This window comes from Elephantulus edwardii, unplaced genomic scaffold, assembly GCF_000299155.1.
Source record: "Elephantulus edwardii isolate Elephantulus edwardi_28Jun2011 unplaced genomic scaffold, EleEdw1.0 scaffold00156, whole genome shotgun sequence".
In the NCBI taxonomy this organism is placed as follows: domain Eukaryota; kingdom Metazoa; phylum Chordata; class Mammalia; order Macroscelidea; family Macroscelididae; genus Elephantulus; species Elephantulus edwardii.
In genome coordinates this window covers 1,866,576-1,890,093 of record NW_006399906.1, presented here as the reverse complement: position 1 = coordinate 1,890,093, position 23,518 = coordinate 1,866,576, and the positions used below count along the sequence as shown (strand labels likewise).

The following is a 23,518-nucleotide window of genomic DNA, read 5'->3' as shown; positions in this document are numbered from 1 at the left end:
AAAGATCATAAAATTATGACTGGGGACAAAGTTTGGTGCAAGATATTTTAAAAATTAAGACAAAAAACCCAATATGTCAAGTGGGCTATACTGATAAACTAAATTGGACCAACTAGAAAAAGATACTTCTGTGAAAATAAAACTCAACATAAAATTATTATTAGATAATTCAAACAAAATTATTCCTTACTTCTTAGGTTGTGATTAAACTGTGGTTCAATTGATACTATTCATTTAAGATACATGCATCAGTGTTAATGGTTGGTATGAAATAATACTTAAAATTTGTTTTTAAATACTTCAAACAAAAACATTAAAAATCAGTCAGAAAGCCCTACTGGCTACATGGAAATTCATGACACTTATTTTCTATTATGGTTTCTATATAAAAATGTCATTAAACATGAAATTCTGAAAAAAATACCCAAAAAATGTTAACAATAATTTGTTAAACAAAGATTTGAAGTATGTCTTCGGTATTTTTCGCTATTATTAAACTTGTAAACTTGACCAACTCAGCTAACCTCTCTATATTTCAATTTCTTCAATTTTCTAATAAAGTTCATAATTATCAAATCAAAATTAACCCATAGCCGCCCCTTCAGCAGGTTTTCCCAAGGCTGTAAATTACATAGGAGGAAACTGGTCATCTTTCCCCTCCAAAGGCACTCACTGATTCTAACCACCTTGCCTTTGAGTTAGCAAAGCAACTCCCTACAGACAATAATACAGAATTTCCCTAAATTTATAATGAAGAGAAAAAATTAGAGGATACTGGGATGAATAAGTGCACTGAAAACAGCAAAGGCACTTAAAACTGAGCTGACTAGAATCAGACTTCATGATCAAACTTAGTTGGCCACAAGCTAAAACAAAACTTCTATGGAGAATGATGACTTAATAAGATCAAGATTATTTCACCATAACATTTACAATATTCAGGATACAATCCAAAGTTAAGCAACATAAGAAAACAATTCTATCTAGCCAACTCTGAAGGGGGGGAAAAGCACAGAGTACATGAATAAAGATGATGAAGTAATCAAAGACTTTGGCCAAACACAATAAGACATAGATTATCAAATGGTTCAAAACATATGTCATAGCTATGTTGCTGTGTGCTGTTGAGTTCAACGGACTCACAGATGACCCAACAGGTTTATAAGAGACAGTGAAATCACATGGGAAGAAATTTCCCATCTTTCTCCTGTAGAGCATTTGGTAGATTCAAACCACCTTTGAGTTGGCAGCACTCACTACACCATCAGAGCTCCCTGTTAATGGTCTATAATATAAAGGTAAACACTTACATGGATGGCTCTAGGAAGTTCTCGTAAGAGAAATAAAAATTATGAAAATAACTGAGCATTTTAACTGAAAAATACAAAAGGCAAAATTTAAAATCATTATAAGGTTGTTCCAGTAGTGGAGTCCACAAAGAGTTATTGTGTTAACCCAAAGGCTGAGCCTTTCTAGTGGTTCAAATCCACCAAAAGGTACACAAAAGAAAAATGAGAAATCTGCTCCTATGTGACAGCCTCTGAAAACCAAATGGAGGGTTATCTATTGGGTGAGTTCTGACTCAAAAGTAATGAGATAAAAGGGCTCAGCAATAGATAGATCAATGCTGGAAGACTAAGTAAGTTAAAGATATATTAAAGAAAGTAGTTAACCTAAACAACAGGAAAAAGAAAAATGCAAAGTTTCAAAGATATGCAACAAAAACCATCACTCAATAGTATCCCATAAACAGAGGCACTGCCCTTGACATACTCACTGGTTTATACCAAGAAGTTTGAGAGATAACTGACTGGAAGAGATCCATATGCAGAACACTTAATTATGCTCATGTAAAACTTATGCAAAGGCCAAGAAGCAGATGTCCAGTCAGAACATGGGAACAGTGCATGGTTAAAAATCAGAAAAGGTGTGTGTCAAGGTTGTATCCTTTTTCCTACTTATTAAACCTTAATTGGGAGCTCTAGTAGCCTAGTTGGTAAGGAGCTGTACTTCCAGCCCAAAAGCATGCAACTGTTTCAAGTGAGAAAAATAGGAAAGTTCCTCTCATGCAATTTACATTCTTCAAAAACCCACGGGAGGGTCGGCTCTAAGTCAATTTCAATTGAAAGGCAGTAAGATTTTAAGTTTCAGATGGCATTATTAGATACCAAGTTGGTTCCAAATCACATCGAAGCTAAATACAACAGAACCAACAGCCAAAACTATGATATGCACACAATCACTACTATGATTGAGCCCACGGTTGCAACCAATGTGTTACTTTATTTCACTGAGCATCTTCTTTTCCTCGGATGATCTTACGCATTACCAAGTGTGATGTTCCCTAAGGATCATGCTTCCTCATATCATGCCCATGTGAGACCAAGTGTTTCTCTGTTTACTTCTAAGGAACATTCTGTTTGCACTTCTTTAAAGACAGATTTGTTGTTCTATTGGCAATCTTTTGGTAAAAAAAATATTCAATATTCAACACAAACACAATTAAAAAACTTTAAAATATTTGTTATTCAACATCCATCAATAACTTATACTGTTGTTAGGTACTGTTGAGTCGAGTTAAGACCCATTAATAATGACCCTATGAACAACAGATCTGAACCCTGCCCTAATCTTGCCATTCTCAAAATGTCTGACATACTTGAAGCCATTGTTGCACTGTGTCAAGAGGCTTTCAAGTCTCTGGTTAAGAGGCTTCCTTTCTTTTTCCAACCTCTTATTGTTCCAAGCACAACATCCCTCTCCAAAGAAAAGCCTTTCCTAGCAACATGCCCCACGTATGTGAAACGAAGATTTGTCATCTTTACCTCCCGAGCACTCTGCCTGTATTTTCTCCAAGACATATTTGTTTGTGCTTTGGACACTCCATGGGATATTCAGTACTCTTCTCCAACACTATATCTCAAAGGCATCAATTCTTTTGTCATTGTTATTCTCCAGCTCTCAGATGCATGTTGTTATGTGCCACCAAATCAATTGCAACTCCTTTCAACCCTATGTACAGCAGTTCTGAATCCTGCTCTACCCAGTGCCAATCTTATGGTCTCTGACACACCTACCCCCATTACCCTTGTCACTGAATCAATCCATCTTATTGACGTTCTTCTTCTCTTGCGCTGTCCCTTCACTCTCCCAAGCATGATGTCCCTCTCCAAGGACTGGTCCCTCCTTGTAACATGCTCAAAGTGTATCAGACAAAGCTTCAGAATCCTTGCCTCTAAGGAGCAACCTGTTTTCACCCTCTCTAGGATATACTTGTTTGTTCTCCTAGCAATCCATGGTATACACTCTTCTCCAGCAACACAGCTCAAAGACATCAATTCTCCTTCTATCACCCCTAGTCACTGTCCAGCTTTCTGATGCATAGCAAGTAACTGCAAAGACTATGGCCTGGATCAAATGTATCTTAGTCTCCAGACTGACATCATTGCTCTTCTGTACTCTGGATGATATTTGACAGCAGACTTTCCAATGCAATTCTCCTTTTGACTTCCTGGCTGCTCATACCAAGAATATTGATTGGGGAGGCAAGCAAACTAAAGCTATTAACAAACACCATCTCTTCACCATTTATCATAATGCTGCCTATCAGTCAAGTGGTGAAAAATTTTGTTTTGACATTGATATGCAACACGTATTGAAAACTGTATCCTTTGATCTTCTGCAGCAAGTGCTTCAAGTCTCCCTCCCTTGCGCAAGCAAGGTTGTATAATCTGCATAATGTAGGTTATTGATGAGTGTCCTTCTGACCCTGATGACATATTCTTCTTCATAGAGTCCAGCTTTTAGAATAATTTGCACAGTGTACAGATTCAACAGATATGGAGAAAGGATACAACCCTGATGCACAAATTTCTTTGTTAAAATGAAATATTTGAAAACTTCAGCCTTTTCTCCATTTATCACGATGTGATTTGGTGCAATTATGAAGATTTTTGTTTTCTTATGTTCAGGTGTAAACCATACTGAAAGCTGTACTCTTCATTCAATAATCCTTGATTTCAAGTCATCTTTGGTTTCTGCAAGGAAGACAGTGTCAACTACATATGACAAGCTGTAAATGAGTATTTCCTCCAATACTTACACTGCATTTTCCTTCATATAGTCCAGTTTCTCAGATCATTTGCTCAGCATACACAGTGAGTAAGTATGGAGAAAGATACAACACTAGAACAAACTTCTATTGATTTTAAGCAGCATTATCTCCTTGTTGTGTCCAAACAATGGCTTCTTGGTCTATATGCAGGTTCTAGGTAAAGGCAATTAAGTCTTTTGGAGTTCCCATTCTTCACAATGGTATTCACTGTTATTTGTTAAGATCTATACCATTCAATGCCTTTGCACAGGCAATAAAACACACGCAAAAAAAAAATATGTTAGGCTGTGCCAAGATTCATTTATTATCAGTAATGGTTTTACGACTTCAAAAGGCCTCTTCTGAACCTGGTCTGAATTTCTGGCAACTCCAAGCAGAATAACTGCTTGAACTGGGTTTGGTTTTTTTATGCCTCTAAGTTGTGGTGCTAGAGAAGAGTACTGAATATCCCACGGACTGCTGAAAGAACAAGTAACTGTGGCTTGGAGAAAGTGCAGCAAGAGTGCTCCTTGGAGGCAAGGACAGTGAAGCTTCAACTTCCTTAGAGAGGGACAATAGTGCGTGGAAAGACGAAGGGTGAGCAAAGGAGAGGAAGATCCCCTCACAGTGATTTCAACAATAAGCTCAAGGGTGTCAGAGATGATGAGAATGGCACAGCACAGGATAGGGCAGGGTTCAGACTGGCTTATCATAAGGTCGCTACTGGTGGGCCTCAATGGGACTTCAGAAAAACAAGCAGTATTTTACTTGAAATTATATTAGTGATACTGCTCTATAATTTCCACATTCTAATGGTTTCTTTCTTTCTTTTTTTTTTAATGAGCATGACAATCAAAGTCTTCCAATCAATTGGCGAGATTAGCTGCCTTCTAAAATTAGTAACACAGAGGACGAAATGTCTCCAGCATTGCACTTCTTTGTTTAAATATTTCAAATGGTATTGCATCAATACCTGGAGGCTTATTTTTTCACCTATAGTATCTATGCAGTTTAGACTTCTTCCTTCAGTACCATTTGTTCTTGATCATATGCTACCTCCTGAAATGAGGCATAGTAACCCTCTGTATTACTTCCATAGTCTTATACTTCTAGTGTTGATCAATATTTTTATGCATAGTATCAGTTTTTTACCCACAGTATTGGAATTTAAAGCCTGAAATTTTTTCTATACTACTTTCAGACTGAAGAATAAGAGTGTTTTTCTCTTCTAGTTTTCTAATTTCAGGTACATTTCATATGTCCTCTTGAGTAGCCCTTTGAAATCTTCTGTTCAATTCTTTTAACTTCATTTATTCCTTTTACTTTATCTATATTCCAAAGTCAATTTTAGTATATTTTCTGACATCCATTTTGGTCTCCTTTTTTCTCCTTTGTAACTTTTCATGTATTGGTTTCTTCATGTACAATGCTTTTGATGTTATACCATAATTCATCCAATCTTCAGACAGTAGAAGACACATTCTTCTATCAATTCTACTCTTGCACTACCTCTATATTAAGATGTGTTATATTCAAAGTCATATTTTGGCTCTTATGTATTTTTCTAACTTTCTTATAATGTATAAGGATATACAAACACACACACACACACATATATATAAAATTACACAAAGCAATACAGTCAAATGCCAAAAAGAAGTTACTGACTAAACAGAATGCTTAAAAAAAAGTGGATTTGTTAGGAAAAGTGCAATTAAATTCATTTACACAGTAAATAAAATAAAGGTAAATATATCCCTGTTATTCTGAGCTAAGATCCATCTGATGTCTGTAATGATATTCCTCATTTAATGCCTTCTTCTGAATCTCTCTTTAAAAAAAAATTTGAAAGCAAAACCAAAGGAACAGCATACTGAAGGGATAATTAGAAAACATTAAAATGTCAGACTTAAATCTAATCATATAATTACATTAAATGTAAATATTCATATACATCAATTAGAAGAGAGAGTACCAAACGGACTTTAAAAAAATACCTCATCATAAAGTTAGAACAAAAAAAAAATCCACTTTAAATATAATGACAAAGAAGTACAAAAATAGAAAAACTTGTCTATCATATCAACAGAAATCAAAAGAAAACTGATTAGCTTATGCTAATATAAAATGTTTTATCCAAGGATAAATTTACCCAGGTGAAGAATTCAAACATATAGAAATTAAATACAATCATTTTCCATTGGAAAAAAGAAAAACAATCCTAATGAAGAAAAATTAAAAATTTTGAGTAACCTACATAAAAGTAAACTTCAAGCCCATGAGTGATGTTAGGTTCCTTTAAATTGCCTCAATTCATGGAAAATAAAAGCAATCTCTCTGTGTATGTGTCTCTGTGTCGGGCACTCTTTCTTGGTCTCCGTGTGTCTGTCTCTGCCTCTACCTCTACCTCTACAACTTCACATCCACCTACTCCTTCCCTTCCTGCCTTCTCTGCTACACTCACAAGTTCTCTGTCCCTCTTCCCTTAGAAAATGTTTTCTGGTTATACTATTCCCAGAGGAAATGTTTAACACCTATATTTTGATTTTGATTTTTTTTTATTATTCATTAGAGTCTACAGGTTCCAGTTATTTTGTTTTTTATAAGAAACATAAACAGAGGCTATACACATGGATTTCACCGATGGTATGCACAGAAATCATACTGATTACATTTGCGGAAGAAATCGTTTGAGAAGTTCAGTATTAACAGTGAAAAACTACACCAGGTGCTGATTGTGAAACAATCAACTACTCCTGTGCAAGTTCAAATTAAAGCTAAAGGTCAAATCAAATCCATAGGAATCAAAAGTTGACCTTGAGTTTGTCCCACCTGAATTTAAAATCCAACTCAGGAAAAGGTTTGAGGCCTTGAACACTTATGAACAAAGACCAGATGAGCTATGGAAGGATATCAAGAATATCATCCATGAAAAATGCAAAATGTCATTACAAAGACAGAAGAAGAAAAGACCAAAATGGATGTCAGAAGAGATTCTGAATATTACACTGGAATGCCAAGAAGCCAAAGCAAAGGGAAGAAATCAAGAAGGAGCTGAATTGAAGATTTCAAAGGGCAGCACAGGAACACAAAGCAAAGTATTGTAATGAAAAGTGCAAAGAACTCGAGTCCAAAAATCAAAAGGGCCGAACTAGTTCCGCATTTCTTGAGCTGAAGGATCTAAAGAACAAATTCTAGCCTTAATTTGCAATACTTAAGGATGTTACGGGTAGAATATGATTCAGGAAGTATCAGAAGATAGAAGGAATATACAGTCACTGTACAAAAAAGAATTGGCTGACACCGAAGAATTTCAAGAAAATACATATGATCAAGAGACAATGGTGATGAAGGAGAAAGTTCAGGCTGTTTTTAAGGACTTGGCCTAAAATAAAGGCCCCGGAATTAATAGAATACCAACTGACATATTTCAACAAACAGATGCATCCCTGGACGTGCTCATCAGGTTGTGCCAAGAAAACTGGAAGGCAACTAACTGGCCAACTGACTGGAAGAGATCCAGATTTATTCCCATTCCAAAAAAAAGTGTTATGACTGAGTATGGAAATTATCATACAATTATCACTTTTATTACATGCAAGTGAAATCTTGCTAAAGAGTATCCAGAAATCACTGAAACAATACATTGACAGAGAACTGCTAGAAATACAAGCTGAGTTTAGAAGAGGCTGTGGCACTAAAGACATTATCCTCAATGTCAGATGAATCTTGGCAGAAAGCAAAGAGTACCAGAGAGATAATTATCTGTGTTTTATTGACTATACAAAGGCATTTTTCTGCATGGATCAAAACAAATTGGGGTTAACCTTGAGGAGAATCAGAATCCCAGAACATTGATTGTGCTTATGCGATACCTACACTTGGACCAGGAAGTAGTCCTCACAATAAAGCAGGAAAATAATGCATAATTCAAAATCAGAAGAGGAGTGCTTCAGGGATGTATCCTGTCTCCACATGTATTCATTCTATATGAAGAACAGTCTTTCAGGAGGCTAGGCTTTATGAGGAAGAACGTGGCATCAGAATTGGAGGAAGACTCGTCAACAATCTACGTTATACAGATGATACAACCTTACTTGCTGAAAATGAGGTGGAACTGCAGCACTTGCTGCAGAAGGTCAAGAACTGTACTCTTCAATATGGATTGAAGCTCAACATCAGGTACTGGGCCAATTGGCAGTACAGTGATGGATGGAGAAGAGATTGAAGTTATTAACAGTTACAGCCTGCTTGGCTCCACAATCAACACTCTTGACACCAGCAGTCAGGAAATCAAAAGATTAATTGCATTAGGTAAATCTGCTGTCAGGGACCTTTCCAGAGTACTGAGAAGCAACAATGTCAGTCTAGAGACTAAGATGTGCCTGATCCAGTCCATGGTCTTTACAATTACTTACTATGGATCAGAGAGCTGTACAATGACCAAAAATGATAGAAAAATTGATGCCTTTGAGTTGTGGTGCTGGAGAAGTCTTGAACATACCATGGACTGCCAAGAAAACAAAAAGATTTCTCCTTGTAGAGGCTATGATTTTGAAGTTCCATCTTACATACTTTGAGCATGTGATCAGGAAGGATCAATCCTTGGGGAAGGAAATCATGCTCAGAAGAGTGGAGGGACATATTTCTGTATTTCTCTTCTGGATACCATATAGTGAGTTTGAAGGCTCAAGAAAGGCAAGACGTTAATTGCTAAGGAAATAAAATCTCTAGGAATTAATAATGGCCCTCTCTCTGTAAAAACTTTAATCAACTATATAACAAGAGTTCCACAAATTTAACCCATTTATTTAAACATAGTTTCTGGTTTATGAATTAATTCTGTTCTTCATTTAAGTTCAAGTTGCACATACAATGCAATAGTAAAGTACAGGATGTAGCTAATGTCATTTAAATGTTTGCCTTGCTGTGTTACATACTGTGGAGTCAACAATAACACATTTGAAAAACAGATCGAAATCTTCCCTATCTTGTTCCATCCTAACAATTTCTGTCATGCTCAAGCTCATTGTTGCAATTATTTACTACATCAAAACATCTTGTTAACTGTGTTCTCTTTGGCTAGTGCTCTAGCTCCAGCTCTTTGCACTACTGCTTTAATACTTTGCTTTGCCTTCTCAAGCTCTCCTTTGAAATCTCCTGTTAATTTTCTTTAGCATTTCCTCCCTATGTTTTCACTTCTTAATGTTCTAGCATTACCATCACAGTAAATTTAGAAAAAAAACTACTGCAATCACCTCAATTCCAGCCCACAGTGACACTACATGATAGAAACGAAACTACCTACAGGATTTGTATTACAGAAACAGAATGCCCATCTTTGTCCACTAGAGCTGCTGTTGGGTTCATACTAGCAAACGTCTGGTTATTAATGAAGCTATTAATCACTGTGCTACCAGAGCTCCTTATATTAAATTAAAACACACACAAAAAAGCCAAATTCAAGTCAGCAACCAGACTTTCCATCTTAAGGAACTATAGGGGAGAAAGCAAATCAAAAGAAGGAAATGATACAGATCATAACACAGAGAACTGAAATGGTGAATAAAACCAGTTCATTCTGAATCAGCCCTGCTAAAAATACATCTTCAATCTAGATAAATATAAAAATCATATGGAGGGTGAGTAAGGCAGAAGCCACATTGAGAATCAACAGGAACTAAGGAACTTCCAAATCAGCTAACAAGGATAGAAGAGACTCAACTAAGATATCAAGGTGGCTGTTAACCTCCAAAAAGGGAGAGGTCTAGGGCTGGGACTTGGAAGAACAACCTTGTTCATTGTTTATTTTCAAGTCACCTTTTGGCCCTTTTACTGTTCATCAGCCCCTCTACTGAAGAGAAGCCGCTTGGAAGGGGGAAAGGTACTCTGTCATTGAATCTTCCTGACTGCAACACACTGAGACGGCTTTGAATTTCTTAAGCCAAAAGGGAATAGGCATGGAAGAGCTATGATTTACGAAGAACAACAGTTAACACTGCTTCAGGCCTGAGGACCACATTGATTTATATAGGTCCTTCAAAGAACATCGTCCTCCCCTGGAACATTATAAATTTAGAATAGCTTAACATCTACCAAGAAAAGATTCACATACCGTGAAGAAAGCAGTAGGCTGCCTCAATCGTCATGAAAAAACTAAATAATCCTTCTCCTAAAAAAAACAGACCCAATAAATAGCCCAGACACAGAGAACCATAAAAAGTATGTTGATGCGGAAATATTTGAACAGTTACAGAATTAGGTGCAAATTATGGAAGAAACAATGGAAGCCATTAAGAAAGCAAATACTCCAGAAACAGGGAATCAGAAGAAATACACTGATGAAGAGCAACTTGAACAACTATAAAGGAAAATGCAAAATATGGAAGAACTTAAAACTATAAAGAGGTACAAGAACTTAAAAAAATCATCACAAGATAGAGTACAGCCAACAAAGTACTAGAAATAACACAGAAAAGCATGAAAATGCAATCTGAAAATGCAATTCAGAATATTAAGTCTAAAAAAGGCAGGAGTGTCTAATATGCTGGAGGGACAAAAAAGTAGAACAGAAGGGATGAAATGGAGAGTCAGTGAAGTGAAATACAATAACCTCAATGGAAACATATCAAAATAAAAATCAGAGATGAGACAAAGAAAAATGAAGAAGATACTAGAATCATGTGGGATGACATCAAAAGGAACAACATATATGTGACTAGAATTCCAGAACACAAGAAATCACTGAGAAAATTGTGGAAGAGGTACTAGAGGAAAATTCCCAGTTATTATGAAGAACAGAGAAATTTACATCCAAGAAGCGTAGTGAACAAATACGGTATAACTAGTAAAACAGATCTGATTATCCAAGGGGGACAGGGTAGGAGCAGAGGGGTGAGGATAGGAAGGGAGATAATCATAGGGTCACACAATTTGATAAGCAGAGGGAGGGGTGGGTAAAGGAAATATAAAGATCTGATGTGAAAAACAATGTATACAAACTGTGTAAGCAAAGTAGCATAAAATAAAAATGTATATTTTTACCAAAAAAAGTCTATTACTGTAGGAGTAGAAGGATAACTAGGAAAACATGCATGAGGATCCAAGAGTAGAGACAGAGGGAGCAGAGGAGTAAAGATGGGCAGGGGAAAAATCATAGGGTCACACAATTTGGTGGGTGGAGGGAGGGGTGGGTAAAGGAAATGGGAAAGATCCATGGGGATCTGGAAAGACAGCAATAGTGGGCATAGTTCAATGACGAATAATTTGATAAAACATAATGAATGAGAATGACAGTATGAACAACAACGTGAATGAATGATATAGTAAAGCACAATGCATGTGAGCTTTGTAAGCAAACCAATGAATTAAAAAAATCATGTGGGGATCTTTTTTAAAAAGTAGATTCTGATTCAGCCTATATACGGTAAAAACGCACACTTTCAACAAGAAGTAATAAATCAAGAGTGAACAAATTTGAAGCCTTGCCAAAAAAATACAACAGTGGTTAGTGGTTTGTTTAACTACTGCACCACCAGAGTTCCTTTCTTAGAAGAAAGTATAGGAGAACAAAGGGGCAAATCTTTGCAACCATGAATCTGACAATGGATTCTTAGATAAGACTCTGAAACTACAAGCTTTAACATATAAAAAGAATAGAATGGATTTTACTTTGCTATGCATCAGAGAGTTGGACAATGACTAGGGATGATAGAAGGAGAGTTGATGCCTTTTAGTTTTGGTGCTGGAAAAGAGTACTGAATATACCATGGACTGCTAGGAGAACAAACAAGTTCATCCTCGAGAGGCAAGGATTCTGAAGCTCCATCTGGCATACTTTGGATATGTTGCAAGGCGGGACCGGTCCTTGGAGAGGGCCATCATGGTTGAGAGTGTGGAGCAACAGCACAGGAGAGGAAGACCCTCGATGAGGTGGATTGATTCCATCACTGGGGTAATGGGTATAGGTGTGTCAGAGACAATAAGGTTGGCAAGAGATAGAACAGGGTTTAGGGCTGTTGCACACAGGGATGCTATGAGTCACAAGGGACTCAATGGCACATAACAACAACAATATCACTTTCATAAGCATTCATTGTCAGTTGCAACACTGGAGTTATGCCATAGGGATTTCAAGTATCAGCAGGGTCACTCGGAATGGACATTTATCAGCAGCACTCACAGACTAAAAATCAAGACTGGCAAACCGCTTCTGAAAAAAAAAGTCCTTAAATAATACTATTAATAAGACTATTGTTGTTGTTGTTGTTATGTGCTGTTGAGTCGCCTGTGACTCATAGCAACCCTACGTACAACAGCCCTAAACTCTGCTCTATCCTGTGCCAATCTCACCATCTCCAGGCCACCTACTCCCATTACTCCAGTCACTGAATCAATCCATCTCATTGAGGGTCTTCCTCTCCTGCACTGTCCATCCACCCTCCCAAGCATGACATACCTCTCCAAGAACTGGTCCCTCCTTGCAACATGTCCAAAGTATGTCAGACGAAGCTTCAGAATCCTTGCCTCCAAGAAGCTGTATCTGAAAATCCACTGGTGGGTCAGCTATGGGTTGGTTCTGACTCAACAGTACTCAACAAGAGCAACAACAACATTGTTGAATGCAATGCAAGAGGATGAGGCCTTTAGGTTAGAAGGCATTCAAAAAACGACTGGTGAAAAGCTGCCTACTCCAAGTACAGTCTACCACAATGTTGAGGATAAGGTAAAACTCATACAGTGAAGGACCTGCATTTGCTATGAGGCTGACTCAAAATGAGGAGAAACAGCTGCACCGTTCATTAATAACTAGAACATAAAATATATGAAATATGAATTTAAGAAAATTGGAAGTTGTCAAAAATTAAATAAAATGCATAAAGATCAACACCCTAGGCATTAAGCTGAGATGGACTTGAACTGACCACCTGTTATCAGGAAATCATAAGATCTACTACGCTGACAATGACAAATTAAACCAGAATGGTATCGCAGAGCTAGTAAAAAAAAATAAAAATTCAAGATCAATCCTGAAGTACAACACTGTGACTGACTGGATATTATCCATACACATGTAAGGAAGACCTATAAAGCAACTACTATACAAATTTATATACCAAACACTAAAGGCAAAATTAAAGAAATCAGTTCTACTGACTTTTGCAGTTTGAAATACATCAAACATGTAATCACAATGCATTAATAATAATTCCAGACTGAAATTTAAAAGTTGGAAACAAAGAATGGTAGTTGGAAAGTACAACCTTTTCAACAGAAATGAGGCTTAATTGAGATTTCCATGACAGAATTTTGTAAAACTATTTATTTCAAAGACCTTTAATAAAAAAAATAAATCAATATATACATGTACTTCACCAAATGGACTACACAGGAATCAGACTGACTACATTTGTGGAAAGACATGTTTGTAAAGCTCAATGTCAACATTCAAAACAAAACAAGGTGAGTGTGGAAAAGAACACTAACTATTCATATGTATGTTAAAAATGAAGTTAAAGAATATGAAACCAAGTCCACAAGAATCAAAATATGGCCTTGAGACTATCACAAATAAATTTAAAAATTATCTCAAGAATAGATCTGAGGCACTAATGACAAAACATCACACTTATTGTGGGATGATATCAAGGACATTATGCATCAATAAAGCAAAAATTCACTATAAAAACAAAAGACCAAAATGGAAGTCAGAAGTGGCTCTCAAACTTGCACTACAATTAAAAGATGCTAAAACAAGGGAAAGACATACTGAAGAAAGACAACTGAAGAGTTCAAAGAGCAGCTCAAGAAGATAATACAAATATTACAGTAAAAAGTACAAATACCTGAAATTAGAAATGAAAAAAGATAAGCACACTCAGGATTTCTGAAGAAAAAACTAAAGCTTCAAGTTTCTTCCTTGGATCCTACGGGTAAAATCTTGAATGTCATAGGGAAGTATCAAAAGAAGGTGTAAAGAATCAACAGTCGTTGTACCAAAGAATTGGTTGACAATGAACCCTTTCAGGAAGTGAAACAACAGTACAGATAAAAGAAGTCCAACCTGCACAGAGGAACTGGCAAAAAATAAAGCCCAGGAATTGAAGGAATACCAGCTGAGGTGTTTCAACAAACAGAAGCAGCCCTGGATGCAATCACAGTTGTTTATAGGTATGTCAATTCAACTATGGCTCATGCAACCTATGCAAAACATCTAGAAGAAGATTTTCCACTCTCGCTCTAACCCTCCACTTTTCCCAGCATTATGCCTTTTTCCAAAAACTAGTACCTCTTGACAGCACGCCTAAAGTATGTGAGACAGAGTTTTACCGTCCTAGCCTCAAAGGAGCACTCTAGCTGCAATTCCTCTTTGTTCTTTTGGCAAGCCATGGGATATTCTGTACTCTTCTCCAGATATCCAGTACTCTTCTCCAACACCACAATTCAAAGGCATCATTTCTTATCATCCTTATTTACTGTCCAATCTTCAGAAGCATAGGATATAACTGAAAAGATGATGACTTAGATCAGGAACATCTTACTGTTTTAATGGATATTATTGCTCTTTTGAACTTTGACGAGGCCCATGACAGAAAATTTTTCCAAGGAAAGAAGTCTTTTGATTTCTTCAAAGTTTTTAACCATGAGTGATGATTGTGGATCCAAGTAAAATTAAGAGTTTACAACTTCAATCTTTTCTCCACTGATCATGATTGGTCTACTGGTCCAGTAGTGAGGATTTCTATTTCCTTAATGTTTAAATGTAATTCATATTGAAGGCTTTAATCTTCTATAGCAAGTGTTGTAAACGTTCTTCACTCTTGGCAACAAGGCTGTGTCATCTATGTAACAGAGGTTGTTGAGGCCCCAATCATGAAGCCATGTATATTGTTCCTAATATACACCAACTTCTTCAATTATTTTCTCAACCTTTAGACTGACCTTGAGTCTACTCCATCTGAATTTATAAACCATGTCAAAAAGAGGTTTGAGATCTTGAACACTAATGAACTAAGACCAGATAAACTGTGGAAGGATATCAAGAATATTATCCATGAAGAATGCAAAAGATAATTACAAAGACAGAGGAGGAAGAAAAAACCAAGATCTCAAAAGACATTCTGAATACTGTATTAGAATGTAAAGACCAAAGCAAAGGGAAAAAATTAGGAAGATATAGAGCAAACAGAAGGTTTTTAAAGGCTAGCTCAAAAGATAAAGCGAAGTACTATAACGAAATGTGAAAAAAGCTAGAGTCAGAAAATCAAAGGGTTGAACTCAGCATTTCTTAAGCTGATGGAACTGAAGAACAAACTCAAGCCTTGAGTTGCAGTACTTAAGGATGATATGGACAGAATACTGAATGGTCCAGGAAGCATTCAAAGAAGATGGAAGGAGTACACAGAGTCACTTTACTACAAAGAATTGGCAGACAAAGAAGAATTTCTTTAAACAACAAATATCCAAGAGGCAACTGTGATGAAGATGAAAGTTCAAGCTGCTCTGGAGGAACTGGCATACCAACTAACACCAGATTGTGCCAAGAAATATGGAGGGCAACTACCTTGCCAACTGACTTAAGAGACTTATATTAATTCCCATTCCATAAAAAAGTGACCCAACAGAGCATGGAAATTATCAAACAACATCACTAATATCCCATGCAATAAAAATCAGACCAGGAAGCAGTCCTCAGAACAGAGCAAGGAAACACTGCAGGAAGGGAGTGTGTCAGAAATATGACCTGTTTCCATACCTTTTCAATCCATATGCAGAACAGATCATTCAGGAGGCTGGGCTTTATGAAAAGGAATGTGGCATCAGGATTGGAGGAAGACTCATCAACTTGCATAATGCAGATGACACAGCCTTACTTGCTGAAACTGAGGAGAACCTGAAGTGCTTGCTACAGAAGGTCGAAGACTGTAATCTTCAATATGGATTGAAGCTCAATATCAAGAATACAAAGATTCTCACCACTCTGCCAATTGGCAGCACCATGATAGATGAAGAAGAGATAAGGTTGTTAACAATTACAGCTTGCTCAGATCCACGATCAGGAAATCAAAAGAAAAATTGCAGTGGGAAAATGTACTGTCAGGGACCTCTCCAGAGTACTGAGAAGCCATGATGTCTGTCAACTCCTTTGAGTTGTGGTGCTGAAGCAGATTCTTGAACATACCATGGACCATTCAAGAAAGGTGAAGCCAAGTTTCTGTCCTGGGAAAGGTGAAACCATCTCCTTGGAGACTAGGATTTTAAGCTCTGTTTCATATACTTTGGGCATGTGGCCAGGAGGGACCAGTGCTTGGAGAAAGGCATTAAGCAGGAGAAGAAGACCCGAGACAAGACAGATTGACACAATAACTGGGGGAAATGGGGTAGGAGTGTCAGAGTCAGTAAGACTGGCTCAGGTCCTTCTGAGTTGCAGGCAACTCAACAGCACATAACAACAATGTGCTAACACAGGGGGGGGGAAATAAAAAATACGAAAGGTGTGTGTCAAGATGACATTCTTTCTCCTTATCTCTTTAATCTGTATAGTGAGCAAATAATTCAAGATACTGGACTACATAAAGAAGAATTTGGCATTGGAAGAAAACTCATCAACACCTATAATATAGAAATGAGACAACTACCTAATGATGTGAGGAGGATCGGAAGCACTTACTGACGATCAAACACATAGCTATTAATAAAGATCTTAAGATCAAGGAAAAATATCTTCACGACTGGGCCAATGAACACCACCACATTGATAAATGGAGAAAAGATTGAAACCAAAGATATCATTTTACTTGGTTCAAAAATCATAGAAACAGTCATCAAAAATCAAATATTGGACCACAATGGGCAAAGATGCTACCAAGCACCTCTTTAAAGTACTAAATAGTTAGGAGGTCACTTTTAAGTACTAAAGTTTGCCTTGACTCAAAGCATGGAGTTTTCAAGTAATTTACATGAATATAAAGGACTGACAATGAATATGAAAAACCAAAGAAGTACTGACGTCTTTCACTTGTAGTGTTGCTAAAGAATACTAAATATACCATGACTGAAACAAAGAATTCTGTCTTGGTCAAAATCAACTGCAAAAGGCTTAATTATTTATGCTACTCCCAAAGTTGACCTCTGAAGTCATTCCTTGCCTCTGAGCTTTGATATTTAAAGACCATGTTTTAACTCCGTGATAGATGGAGAAGAGACTGAAGTTTTTAACAATTACAGCTTGCTTGGCTCCACAATCAACATTCTTAACACCAGCAGTCAGGATATCAAAAGATTAATTGCATTGGGAAAAGCTGCTGTCAGAGACCTCTCCAGAGTGCTGAAAACCAGCCATGTCAGTCTAGAAACTAGCGCACACCTAATCCAAGCCATGGTCTTCACAATTACTTAACAATGTATCGGAGAGTTGGACAATAACTAAAAATGACAGAAAAATTGATGCCTTCAAATTGTAATGTTGGACAAGAGCCTTGAACATACATGAACTGCCAAGAAAACAAATAGGTCTGTTTTGGAGAGGGTGGAACCAAGTTTCTCCTTGAAGGCTAGGATTCTGAAGCTCCATCTCACATTCTTTGGGCATGTGGCCAGAAGAGACCAGTCCTTGGAGAAGGACATCATGCTTGAAAGGGTGGAGGGAAAGCTCAGGACGAGAGGGACTGATGTGTCAGAATTAGTCAGACTGGCTCAGTACAGGGCAGAATTCAGAACTGCTGTACATAGGGTCACTATGGGTCACAGGCAAGTCGACAGCACATAACATTTTAATTCAATAGACAATTATAAAATTGGCCTAACTCACAGTGGCTTCAAAGTCATCTAATGGACGATTCCATCTCCCACACCAATCCAGGAATCCCTTCCATAATATCCTTTAGAGGAAATAATTCAGGGCCTCATGAACAGTGATAATATTGTTATGAGTTGTCAAGTTGATTGTAACTCAAAGTAACCCTATGAATAAAGGCCATGAACTCTGCGCTATCCTTAGCTAATCTCACTGTCTCAGACACATCTACTCCCATTGCTCCAGTTACTGTGTCAATCCATCTTATCCAAGGTCTTCCTCTCCTATGACAACCCTCAACCCTTCCACGTATGATGTTCTTCTCCAAGGACAGAAAATAAACATTGATACACTGAAAATATATTTATACCTGGAAACACTATACTGAGTGGTTGGCAAGATCTGCCATTTGCTATCTAAAATTCCTTTGGGTAAACCACTCCAATTCTCTTGATTTGTTTCTAAAGCAGAAGAAAAGGAGCATGAGTAGATGGCCTCAAAACTTTCTTACTGGTCTGAAGTTATAAAACTATGAAGTTCACACTGCAATCCCAGAGGTACGTGGTTTGAATCCACCAGATATTCTCTTGGAGAAGGAGGGGCAATCTCCTCTTGTACCAGTCAGATCTAATCTGGTGGTGAACACACAAAAAAATAATAAAAAAATTTTTAAAAAAATTATGAGGTTCAAGAAAAAAACTGTTTCATTGTTAACTAGTTCAAATTTTCAGAAAACAGGCCTTGTAATATACTGATTAAAGTATACCACCTTGAAAGAAAAGGCCAGTAGTTAAAACTCCCCACCTGCTCCTCAAGGAAAAGCTGTGGTAGTCAGTTTCTGAAAAGATTTACAACCTTGGAAACTCAACAGGAAATTCTACTCTGTCCTAAAATTCAGAATTCATTGATAGAACCAATTCATTAAGAACCAATGATCATGAAGGGAGAAGTTCAAGCTGTAGTGAAGGCATTCCAGGAAGGAACTGATGGATTTTTAACTGCCATGTTTCAACAAACTTGTGTAGTCTTAGATGTGTTCATCAAACTACATGGAGAAGAAACTACATGGACAGCTATCTGGCTAACTACCCAGAAGAAATCCATTTGTTCCCATTTTAAAAAAAAAAGAAAAAGAAAAACAAAAAACAAACAAACAAAAAAACCTGACCAAACAATATGTGGAAATTATCAAATAATATCATTAACAAAAATCTTGGAAGGTTATCCAAAACCAACCAAAACAGTACATAGCAGAGAACTGCCAGAAATTTCAAGCTGGATTTAGAAGAGGTTGTGACATCAGGGATATTTCTGCTGATGTCAGATGGATCCTGGTTAAAAGCACAGAATTATCAGAAGGATGTCTATTTGTGTTTTACTGACTATGTAAAGGCGTTTGAATATGTGGCTCATAACAAAGTATGACTAAAACTAAGAAGAACAGAAATCCCAGAACACATTATTGTGCTCAAACAAAATCTATACCTATACTCTAAGAAGCTGTTGTCCACACAAAGAAAGGAAGCAATGTATGGTTTAAAATCAAAAAACGAATGTGTTGGGGCTGAATTCTTTTTCCATACCCATTCAAACCGTATGCTGAGCAAATCATTAGAGAATTTGGACTTTATGATGAAACATGTGGCAACAGGATCAGAGGAAGACTCATTAACTATCTGTTATGACATAAGCAGATAACACAAGCTTGCTTGCTGAAAGTGAGGAGGAAACATTTGCTGAAGATCAGAATAAAGCTTTCAATGTGGACTACATCTTAACATCCAGAAAACAGAAATTCTCACCACTGGGCAACATTATTATGGATTGAAAAAAGTGAAATCATCAACAATTTCATCTTACTTGTATCAACAATCAGCACCCTTGGCACCTGTGTACCATTAATAAAAAAAACCATTACACTGGGAAAATCTGCTTAAAGGACTTTCCCCAAGTACTGAAGAGCAACTATGTCAGTTTAAAGATTAGTATGTGCTGATCCAAACCAGGTTCTTTTTAATCACTTGCTATTCTTATGAAAGTTAGACAATGAATAAAAATGACAGAAGAATAATCAATGCCTTTGAGATGTCGTTTTACAGAAGAATACTTATCCCATGAAGTGCCAAAAGAACAAATAAGTCTTAGAGAAGGTACAACCAAGGTGCTATTTAGAAGCAAGGATAGTGAAACTTCAGTTCACATATTTTGGCATGTTGTTAGGAGGGGCAAGTCCTCAGAAAAGGACAGTATACAAACAACTATGAGAAGTGAAACATCAGCTCAAATACTTTGGCATGTGGATAGGAAGGGCCAGTCCTCGGAAAGCGACATTACGCAAACAGTTATGAGATATCATTTCACTCCAGAAACAATAGCAAAGTTCAACAGGATAGAAAACAACAAATGCTGTCCAGGTTGTGAAGAGTTTGGAATGTTTATTCACTGTTAGTGGGATGTAGACTAAGGTGTGACTGATTTAGGCCACTGTATAGTTGGACAGTATATAGGGATGACAGAAAGAGAATTGATGCCTTTGAGCTGTGGTGCTGGAGAAGAGTGTTGAATATACCATGGACTGCTAGAGCAAATAGGTTGTGAAGCCGGGCTGTTCCTTGGAGTCAAGGAATCTGAGGCTTCATCGGACATACTTTGGGCATGTTGCAAGGAGGAACTGGTCCTTGGAGAGGGACATCATGTTTGAGAGAGTGGAGGGACAGCGCAGGAGAGGAAGACCCTCAATAAGATGGATTAATTCAGTGATTGGGGTAGTGGGAGTAGGTGTGTCAGAGACAATGAGAGTGGCACAGGACAGAGCAGGGTTTAGGGCTCTTGTACACAGGGTCGCTATGAGTTGCAAGCAACTTGATGGCACATAACAACAACGTCAGGCAGTGCACTAAAATAACAAGATATAACAATGTACAAAGCATACCACCAACCTTTGTTGCATACCACCAAAAAGCCTTATCCTCAAAAGTTATACTTAGACTGGAAGATAGGAAGAAAAAAAAAGTTTAATTGCATTTTTCCAAGTATTATATAAACTTTATTTTGAATATCACTAGGATCACAAGATGAGATATAGAACTGTTATTAAAGGTTCTAATAAAATTAATCCACCACATCTGTCAGTCCGCCCTGCTGTGCTGACTTTCATGTTGCTATTATGCCAGAATCTATGCCACTAATACTCAAATATCAACAAGGTCAGCCATGGAGGACAAGTTTCAGCGGAACTTTTAAATGAAAACAGGTATCAATTTCTAGATGAAACAAGATTGGTCGTCTACAAAAATAATGGGGCCATGAAAACTTTATGAGCAGAAGCCAAAGAGTATGGAATATGTGATATATAGTGGGAGAAAATGATGCCCTTAAGTGGAAAGGCACTCTATTATGACTAGGGCACAGCTAGCTCCTCAAAGTAGAGTCTACATATTAACATGCACAGAATAAAGCTTTCAGTCAATGAAGGACCTTCAACTGATGATGTAGCATAACTCAAAATTTGGGGAAATAGTTGCAAACACCCATTAATAACGAGATTGTGTAATGTTAAGTATGAATCTAGGAAAACTAAAAGTTGTCAAAGCAAAGAAAGTGGTGTGCATAAAGACTGATGTGTGCAACATTAGTGAGCTAAAATTACCTAAAATTGGCCATTTTAAACTGGGCAAATTACATGATGCACTATGCTAGTAATAAGAAAAATTAAACCCTTAGAATTGTGATGCTGGCAGAGTACTGAATATCCCATGGACTTCCAAAGGAACAAACACAGTGTCTTGGAAGCAATGCAAGCAGCCTCCTCCTTAGAAATAAGGATGGTGAAACTTCATCTAACATACTATGGTCATGTAGTCAGGAGATGCAAGTCCTCAGAAAAAGATCTCAAATTGGGAAAAGAAGAGATTCAGAAAAAGACAGGAAGACACTCAAGAGATGGTCTAGCCCAGTGATTTCAACAGTGGATATAAACATAAATTGTAAGGATGAAACAAGGTTTAATCTCATAGGTTCACTGTCAGTTCTAGGCAACTTGACCAAACAACAACATGTGAGTAACTTGAATGGTTTCAAATCTATCCAGAGGTACAATGCTATCTGTGAAATGATATTGTCTATAAATCACTGTTACAAAACAAAGCTTGCTGGACAACTGAGGAAATGAGCGAATGGCTTCTTACATTTGTTTTTCTAGACTGAACCCAGACTTTTACTTGCTAACTGAAAAGCTATCTGAACGAACTAAGGAATTGTTTCTTGTTAATCTGGCCTGGGACTGCTGGACTAAACCAGGACTTTAACTGTATGATTGTGGAAGTGGTTATTGTTGCTATGTGCCGTCGAGTCACCTACAACTCACAGCAATCCTACATACAACAGCTCTGAACTCTGTCCTATCCTGAGCCAGTCTCACTGTCTCTCTGACACATCTACCCCTCATGACCCCAATTACTGTGTCAATACAACTCACCTAGGGTCTCCCTCTCCTGCATTATTCCTCCATCCTTTCAAGCATGATATCCTTCTCCAAGGATTGATCCCTTCTGTCCAAAGTCAGTCAGACAAAGTTTCAAAATCTTTGCCTCCAAGGAGCAACTTGGTGGAAGAAGTACTTAAAAAAAAATCTCAGGTATCATGAAAAATAAGGAAAACCATATTGAAGGAGCTCAGTGAACTTCAAACTGACTGAATTCTAAACAAAAAACATAAATTCATATCATAGTCAAATTCTCCATAATCAAAAACAGGGACAGAATACTAAAAGTAGCACAAGAAAAACAAGAGTCACCTACAAAAGAAAACCAATTATATTAAGCTCTGGCTTCTCAACAGAAAGCATGTGAGCAAGAAAACAAAGGAATAGCATAAACAAAAAGTTGGGGGGAAAAAATGCCAGCTGAGTATGCGGTACCCAGCAAAACTGTCCATCAAATATGAAGGAGAAATTCGGTAATTTGCAAAAAAGCAAGAATTTAAAAAATTCTTGAACACAAAACCAACATTTCAAGAAACACAGAGACAACAAAGAAAAGTGAATGGACCAAAGTAAAAAGAAACAACAGAAAAAACAACTCAGCAAAATCACAATGATAAAACCAGGCCTGTCAATATGGCCTAAGTGTATTGATAAAAAACAAAGTAAAACCAGCTTTCCCCTGCTAAGCAGGACAAAAGCCACAGATGCATGGAGTTACTGTAAAAGACAAGATCTAGCAGCCTTCCTCAAAAAGGCCAGGAGTCCAAAGTTCCCAAATGGGTAGACACTGTCAAGCCATCCAAGTAAAAAGAGTTTACTCCCTGGAATGAGAACTGGTTCTACACACGAGCTGCTTCCACAACACAGCACCTCTATCTCTGGTGCAGCGCTGGGGTTCACTCCATGACCAAGATCTAGGTGGGGAGGGAGAGAAACAGCATCATACCCAGCCACTTCAACAAAGGCTCCCAAAGCATGGATGGGTCCTCCCAAGCTCCAGAAGGGCTCAAAATGGTGGAGAAGGACCAAGACAAGGGCTGCGAACTAAGAGACAGAGAGATCGAACAGAATCACTGGACAGGCAGTTAGTTGCCAACAAGAAATATTAGAACAAAAGATGTTAATAAAGTCGCTCATGAGGGAGTTT

General features: G+C 37.4%; 1 protein-coding gene across 1 annotated transcript in view; it reads right to left on the bottom strand.

Annotated features, from left to right (window-relative positions):
• Nucleotides 1–23,518, bottom strand: part of FBXL17 (F-box and leucine-rich repeat protein 17) — an 809,991-nt gene that overhangs the window by 763,350 nt on the left and 23,123 nt on the right. The gene's annotated exons all lie outside the window — the stretch shown is intronic.